General features: G+C 37.2%; 1 protein-coding gene across 3 annotated transcripts in view; it reads right to left on the reverse strand.

The window, feature by feature from the left end:
* LOC108974396 (putative uncharacterized protein DDB_G0291608) overlaps window positions 1-9288 on the reverse strand; it is a 244796-nt gene that overhangs the window by 161695 nt on the left and 73813 nt on the right. The gene's annotated exons all lie outside the window — the stretch shown is intronic.

The following is a 9288-nucleotide window of genomic DNA, read 5'->3' on the forward strand; positions in this document are numbered from 1 at the left end:
AAAAAAACACAAAACACAAAAAAAAAAAAAAACTTAATCTGAAAATCTGTGTATCATAAGATTTTCAGTTGTTATCGCTTATACAAACAAGCAAGTTTCAATACAAAAGCTTGATTTAGATAGTTCAGTTTGTATGGCAGCTATGTGCTATAGTTGTTCGATCGGAACAATTTTTTTGAAGATTATTGCGAAGGCTTGGATAATAATCTAAGTCAAATTTCATGGAGATAACCACATAAGCAAAGGAGTTTTCCATACAAGAACTGCAATTGTATCGTTCAGTTTGTATGGCAGCTATATGCTATAGTTGTTCGATCTGAAAAAATTCTTCAGATAACTTAGCATAGTCTTGGATAATTATCTCTGCCAAATTTCATGAAGATATCCTCACAAATGAAGGAGTTTTCCATACAAGAACTTCATTTGTATCGTTCAGTTGGTATAACAGCTATATGCTAAAATAGTCAGATCTGAAAAATTTCTTCACATAATTGAGCATTGCTGTTGGTAATAAGGCATGCCAAGTTTTGTGAAGATACCCCTACATATTAACAAAATTTCCATACAAGGACTTTATCTTGATAGTTCAGTTTGTATGGCAGCTATATGTTATAGTAGTCTGATTTGCACAAGTTTTTAAGATAATTTAGCATTGCCTTGGGTAATTACTTATGCCAAATATTATGAAGATACCTCCACACATAAAAATGTTTTCCATACCAGGACTTCATTTTGAGCGAACACTTTCTATGGCGGCTATATTATATAATGAGCCGATATCCTCGGTTCCAGCAAACGAGCAGTTTTTCGGCAGAAAAAAAACGTGCGCAAAATTTCACAATGATATCTCAAAAACTGAGGGAGTAGTTCGCGTATAGACAAACGATCATGGTTAAATCGTTGAAACTTGTTACGCTGAGCAATATATATTTTATGTACTTTATAAAGTCTCCGATGATTCATTCCGGTTGACAAACCCTGTCCAGCTTAAAAGAAATAGTTTTTATAACAGCTGTAACGCATAAACTGAGTAACAAACTAGCTGTAGCCCCCATCTTTGATTCACCTCCTATTTGTTATGTTTTCACCTGTAATAAAATTTAGTTGTGAAACAATGTTCTCCAGCTGAAATCAGTATAAGAAAGTACACTCTAACCTTTCACCACTTTCTAACCCATCTGCATCGTATTCTGAGAAACTATTTTATTTAATCCAGTTATTTGTTCGATTCGCCACTTTTCAAGAAAGCAGAATACGATATTTTACTAGTAACAAGTAAGTTTGCTCTGTACACTCTAATTTCGGAAGAGTGTTACTTTATTGATAAAAAATATGCTCAAACGATCATATTAGAATTGAGTAGCGAAACAACCTTTCATAGACTAACAGGAGACTGGAACGTATGTTCTGTTTTGTTTTGTTTATTTGACGTTTTGCAAATGACGAGCCCAGCTTGAATGACTTTATAGAGGAAACAACACGATATCTCAATTTTATATATACCAATAAAAGCTTGAAGTTCGAAAATAGAAAGAAATGTAATGCGGACTGCAGCATTGGAATATTACGATATATATATTTTTTTTTATTTTATCGATGGCGTGGACGAATTTCGAGCGCTAAATTAACCCTCTTTAAAATGGAGCAATAATAATGATATCTGCTGGCTTTTCCGGAAACGATCTCCTTAAACTAACTTGGTTAATACGACTTTTTGCACAACTCTTGGATGGTACAAAACATGCAGTTTTGGGTATAATTGGTTTACCCATTCTTTAAAAAGTTGTAAACATGATAAATGGGAAACCATAAATCATAAATTTGTTACCTCCATACAAAGTGTTTGAACTTAGTTTTAATAAACTCGCACAATTTTTAAATATCGGAAAAAAGTATAGACTAGCAGTACTATGGGGATATGTAAAGCCTTGGACAATCCCGCTTTGATGCAAGCCTTGAAGCAGAAACTCACGCCTATCATTGGACTCAGTGGATGAACAATCTGAGACGTAGCCGCGGCCAACATTTGAAAGAGATAATCTTCAATAAAGATAAATATAAATGCCAAAGAATGTTCTTCCGAATGACAATAAACAATCTCCCTTCAAGTTGAAGTTTCTGCGTTTTTTCTGTAAAAAGTAGAGAACCCCTTAATGGATCATTCTTTATAAGCAGGTGTTGCTTCAACCGATTTGGAGGAGTATAGACAATGTACATATATGCTTCCGGCCTTTAAAGTCAATTTTGTGAGTGGTACTATGTAGGTCTTTGTTGGCCTAGAACTCTTCTAACACATGGCAAAATTCAAAGCTACCGAATTATATGTGTCGCCAACAAAGAATATTATAATATGCTTTATATTTTTAAATATTTCAACATTCTTAATATTTCTTTTTGGACAGTGCTAAAGTATGATACATATGATCAAGATTAAGATTAAGTTATTATTAAGTCAAAACTCAAAGAAAATCAGCTTTTTGGCGCACAAAATAATCTATCGAGCTGATTGTTTAGTTTCAATAAGCAGAATTCTTACCTTACCTTAATACTAGACCTCAATCAATAAAATCCACTTTTCCTTGTATATACATACATACTTACAAGCTTTCTTACTGGTAAAAAGATCAAAATAATCAAAAGCATTGAAGCGATATCGTTAGACTAAAGAATACTAATCAGGCTTTGTAATCACACAGCAGAAAGCGGTAGTACTTGTTTACACTGCTAGAGTTAAGAAAAATCTACATGATAACCTATCTATGAAAAACTTGTCAGGCAGCGTAAGGCTTCGTGATGATAATTGCAACAATTAAAACGCGATTGAAGCAAATTTATAAGGATTTTACATTCCAGAAAAACGATAAAAAAAGAAACCACTCGTATTGAAACAAAATTTGAGTTTTGCTTATAAAATGGTTATATACCGGTTATATAATGGTTACGTAATGGTTACCAATTGGTTATAACTGACAGCGCAAGCTGAAAATTACTTGCTACTTAGTATGTAGAACATCATCATTGTTTTGCCTTTTAGACGACGATATGTATGTGTTTTACATAAAGAAAGACTTTGAAGGATGCTTTAAAATTCTACAGAAAATTACTTTGCGCTTAATTACGTAATTATTAACTTCTTTACCTCATAAAGTTTCGGAAAATTTTAAACCAATTTCAGACTGATATTATATTCACCGCTACTGTATATACATATTTACAGATATGATTATTCGACAACATGCAGTAAATGATTATTATCGAAATATGTGTATGTGCGTATGTATGTATGTATAGTCATGTGTGCACAATTTAATGAAATTGCCAAATTGCCAAATTGCATTAACTCGGACATAACTTGTGTGCAGTTTAACGCTCGATAGCCGCTGTTAATCCTTTTGATTAAGGCTGAAGACACAGTGGAGCGTAGAGCAAATATGCAAAAATAAGCAAAAATAAAAACTAAAATAAAATAATCAAATATCATTAAAAGTATTTAATTAAAATATGCGTTGGCTCTAGAGAAAATATTAATTTATATTTAAATGCTTCCAACTGAAAAAACTACCTTTCTTTCTAGGAACTCCAGCAAGGTGTGATATCTTTATAATAACAGGTGCAGATCAAGTTAAAATGCTACATATTTAAAATATATGTTAATGGCGTTAAAATATGCACTCAATTACATGTAAACGCCTTGTGTGTTTACTATAATTATTGCTAAACTCTTATTATGAGGAGCTACAATTGAGAGGATATGATTTGGCGAGTCCGCTCTTTCAACTGAGGCCAATTAAAAAACGATTACTCACTTCGTTACCGACTACTAGTTAATTATATGCTCGTGTTGCACCAACTAATCGTGCTTTTACGAGAATATCATTCATGTAAATTCAACAGTTATTAAATTGGATTAAGTCATTAATGTACCCCACACAGAGAAAGTAATTAGTTCTTTAACATACTCTCGCAATATTTTGCACTGGTGTGTAGTGGTTGTACTCTCTTATTATAATTTAACATTTTTTTCATCATGAACCGGATATACGAAGTTTGTAACATCCGCCTTTAAAGTATGTGTGTATGACAGATCAACAAGATTAGTTGAGTCCATATAACCATGTTCGTTGTCTGTACATATGCAAGTGAGGAAAGTTCTTTGACCGCTATTCACTTGGGAGTAGCCAGAAACGAATATTTTTAGGAAGAGCTAAAGTGGTTTGGGACCCCCAATGAAAAGAAGATAACAATCTCTTATGAGCATACATGTACCTGGGTCCCTTACTTGGGAGGGTGCTGTCGCCCATTTGGTTGATGTGCTCGTTAGAGTAAAAGCTGACATTACAGCGGGAACAGGACAGGGACTGAGACGAGTAGATCTTTGTGACATTTACTACAGTGCCCACATAGAGGAGCCCAAATTCGGTGAGGGATTCGTGGTGGGAGGGAGACTCCGCCACCGAGTCCTGCTATTTACCCTGATTGATGCACGTCTAGTAAAAATCCGCATCAAAACGAAGCTCTTCAACATATCGCTGATTTGCAAACATGCCCCGACTCAAAAAGGACAATATCAGCAAAGATATCTTCTATAACTGCTTGGTGCGCATCTACTATATGAGAGTTGCCTTCGTCACAATGTCGACTTTAACGCCAGGGTGGGCAAAGAAATTATCATAGGTACAGCGGTCGGTAAATTCAGCCTCCATGATAAAACATCCCGAAATGGATTGAGACTGATTGACTTCGCCGAGCCCGAAATATGGTTACCTGTAGTACTAGATTCCTGCATAGAAAAATTCTTCAAGCTACCTGACTATCTCCGGATCGAAAGGCCACCAACCAGAACGATCATATTGTGATATACGAAAGACACGTCCCCTCCGAGGCCCTATCATTGATCCGGACCACTATATTGTTTTAGACAAGATACGCACCCGCTTCTCTGCATCGAAAAATACAACAAACACAAGCAAGATTCGACATCGAAAAGCTGCGTTCACAATAGACAGCCGAACGATTTTCCAGCAAACTTACACTGATGCTCTCTGAGAGCACTCATCATCTCTGAGAGCACTTATCAATCTCAAGCTCCTTACGTACAGCTGCAAACGATAATATTGGTTTTCGTAAAAGGCAAAAAAAAAAACAGCTGGTATTATGAGGAGTGCCATGTCCTAATAAGGAGAAAACAGACATCCTACCTCGCAACTTTACAATGAACTAAGTGTCCGCGAAACTAATTTACACAGCCCCATTAATCCTACACTAATGCTGAGCAATACTAAAAGATCCGTTCGATACCAAACGAGGTTTAAGACAAGGCGACTTCGTGCGTCTTCTTCAATATACTCCTGGAGAACATAATTTCTCCAGCTGCAGAGCTGAATTAGATAGACAATCTTCTAAAAGAGATGGACGGCGGACGCAGATGACATCTAGAGAGAGGTTCGGCGGAAGATTTATGGCCTTTGCGCTTTGGCAACGACGAATACCGCAGTCGATGGGACGATGAACTGTACGAAATGTATGACGACATTGACATGGTCCAGCAAACTAAGTGACAGCAGCCAYGCTGGCTAGGACATGTAGTCCGAATCGATAAAAAAAAAACCCACGGAAAGCAGAGGAAAACGTAGACCTCCACGCCGTCGGAAAGACCAGGTGGAGAAGGACCTGGCTACACTTGCAACAGCGAAAAGGAAGAACGACTGGAGCGCTGTTGTAAGATCGGCTAAAACCGGTATTTACGCCAATAAAGAAAAAGAAATTATTTCTTATAACAAAATCAACTATTCTAGCTCCAAACCCGCCGGAGTGGAATTTTCAAAGACATTTAAGAAGAAAGCATTATCTCATTCTTCTTTATATATGTACAAAATATGGTTAAATAAAAAGTTGAGTACTCATATGGCCTTATGCTCAAAATTCAACAAAAGGAAATATAGTATACTTATACAGTTATACAGCAACGAAGAAACATAAATATTTAATGCAAACAATAGATAATACAAATAATGCATATTATATAATCAAACGAAAAACGTCCTTGTTGATACCTTCAGTGGTGATATTTGCTCACCACCCCTATTTGTTGCGAGCACAAAGCGGCTTGCCACTTTGATACATGAGCGCAAATTTAAACCAAACAAAATGGAAATCAAGCAAGACTTTGCGCCACGAATTCGTACACACGAGCAGAAAACTAGATGTATATGTGTATGAGTGTATGTGTACTGTCATTTGTATGTGTCCTCCCTTCCTCCCCCCACTCTTTCAATATTTGTACAGCTGCCACGTATATCATTATTATTGGTTGATTTTATTTCACACAATTTTGTTTTTCCAGAAAGCTCTTTACGATTTTTATACCCAACGCATTTCGGCATGGAGACGGCCTAAAGCTTTAACAGACACATAAGAATACATATATACAGTTACAAATTGATTTACAACTAATATAAAATATGTATGTATATGAGTGCAGGTGAATCAGCTCAACCGACTGGCCTACTACTAGTGTTTTGCCTTACGATTTAACAACTGTCAATAGCATCGACCAGCTGCGTTAGCGGATCGTGGGTGCATTTCTTTGCCAGCCCATCAGCTTTACAATTTCCTGAGATTCCGCTATGGCCCGGCACCCATACCAATCTCACAAGGATCCTCAAGTTTTTTAAGCATGTAAAAGAGGAGAGAAAACTCCAATTTGTGGTGTTTCTCTACTCATATTTCGTCGAGCGCGTGCGCTGCCCCACTCTTATTCAATCACGCTGTCGCACAGAAGACTGAGTGTGGTGTTTGAGGTTTGATTCTATCCCAAGACCGTCCAGAGTAGTAACGACGGCTTCCGGCAGGACATTATTGATATTGAAAGAGCCCTCAATATCAAGGAAGGTCGCAACAGCTATAGTATGCAGCGCAGTATCTACTAACTTGCCTTTACAGTAAGTACGTTATGCTCCTGATAAATAATTCCTCGGAATATGACTTCTGATGTACCAGTCCTTCAGTCCCTTTAGAATTTTTAGCAGGAAGGATGAGAGGATGATGGGTCTGAAGCGCTTGGCCATAACGTGGGAGCGAAAGCTACAAAGTTTCGAGATGAACATAACGCTGACTCGTCTCCAGGCCTCCCCTATATAACCTAATCTGATGAAGTTCACATAGATTGATGCCAACTAGACTGTTACAACTGTGCTGATATAAACGCATTTTTCGAACAAATCAAGTGTCGTTCATCCAGATTAGAATAAGTTTAGGTTAGGTTAGTTGTAAAAAGGTCACATAAAATTGACAAATTTCGACTAAGGAAGTTGAATTGTAAGTCGTAATTAGAATATTAAATCACGGAAGCCAATGAAATGATGCAAAAAGTAAAAAAATTCAAGAATTTTGGAACTTTTGTATTTCGTACAAAACGTGGGAGACCATATAAAACTACCCCAAGAACCTGCTCATTAGTCGTAATAACCGATATCGGACCATTATAATATGTAGCTGTCATACAAACTGACCGATCAAAAATAGTTGTTGTATTAAAATCTGTTGGACTTGACGAGTTATCTTCACGAAATTCGGAAGATTATTGGCCAAGGGAACAGTATAATCTCCGAAGAAATTGTTTACATCAGACCGCTTTAGAGTATAGCTGACATACAAACTAACCAATCAAAATTGGAAAAATGAAATCGATGACATGTGTTCCAAAGTAAATGGCTATCTCTACGATCTTTCTCGCTTCCTCGCTGTATGGAACCTAACACTCTTCTCCACTAAATCCACAGCGATCACATTCACCAACGAGAGGAAGGAGTACAGAGTTGACTTTAATATTCCAGTCGATGTTATTAAAATCCCGACTGTCAATAACCATAAGTTTTTGGATGTGACTTGATAGACTGTGTTCGTTCCATGCCCACACGACCGCGATTATGGCCAAAGTACTGAGCTGCAACAAAATCCACAAGTTGCTAAAATACAAGGCAAACGACCGGTCGGTTGTCAACTACGCCGCACCAAAATTGTCGCCTAGATGCAATGAAACTCAGAGAATCTTCAAACATGTCAGAGCACTGCACTCCCGACTACAACGGTATGTCTCTTGATATATCCTATTGAACATCTGCGAAGTGAGGCCCGCATGCTCCCTGCTAAGAAGCATACTGAACTCCTCTTCAAACCGTTTCTGCAGTTTTTCAGCGGAGTTTTCGTAGAAATCATCTCTGTAGTCACCTGCTTAAAGCGGAAAGGCCTCCTGGGAACATCAAGAGGTCTTTCCTCAACTACGTCGGCGACATAAGACAATACGCTGACCAGACTTCGGCAACTAACTTTAGACATGCCTTGACCGCCACCGCCATCTATACATCTTCACCGACTGCCTCTCAGTAAAGCGCGGACATGTAGTGAAATCACCACCCGTGGCAGACGACGAGCTCAAGTTGCCAAAGAATCGAGAGTGAGAGCGGTATCATGGAAAATATCGCAGATTATTCGGATAGATAAACCTGTGAAAGACTTAACACAGCCGTCTTCATAAAGACCAATCAGTCTCTTATCTTGCCTTTCTAAAATATTTGACAAAGTATTACTATCAAAGGAACAATCTGACAACATCTGACACCTTTCCATTTGGTCCAACCCAGTTCAGTCTTCCTTCTCAAAACTTATTTAGATTTTGAGATTGGAAGTTACCGAAGAAATGTTTTTTTTTTTTTTACTATATTCTTCTTTTCAATTGGGACTTATGCTGTAAGTTATACACTTGCATTAAATGAATGCTTTAGCATGGAACTTGCATTCCATAACCACGCACAAACTTTCCATATTCCAACCAATTGACTATGAGTTTTATAATTCTTGGCATAAACGATTATCTGAAACGTTTAATATTTTATTCGCGTCGTAAATTTGCATTAACTTTTTCGCCTGCGCAGAGGAAAAAAATTGCTTTCTCGCGCTCGAAGCCGCCACGAAGTGATGAAAGGAAGTATTTTTAATGCAATATTTTGGAAAAAAAAAGCGCCGGGAAGAGTTTTGCATTAATGCATATTCATGCACACACACATGCAAGTGTGATAAAAGAAAAAGTTAGTGAAGGTGGACGTGTTTTTTGGTGTTCTGGAATATTTGCAAGATTTTGTAGTTTTAAAGTGATAGCAATCTTGTTCGTGTTTGAGACTTACCGGGAGACTGGAACTGGACTTTTAATCGATTGGATGCTAATACCAAAAACTAGATAAGTACTTTGATTTAGTTCAATTAGAATTTATTTGGCACTTACCTGCCCCT

This window comes from Bactrocera latifrons, unplaced genomic scaffold, assembly GCF_001853355.1.
Source record: "Bactrocera latifrons isolate USDA-ARS-PBARC rearing strain unplaced genomic scaffold, ASM185335v1 scaffold_0, whole genome shotgun sequence".
NCBI classification, from domain to species: domain Eukaryota; kingdom Metazoa; phylum Arthropoda; class Insecta; order Diptera; family Tephritidae; genus Bactrocera; species Bactrocera latifrons.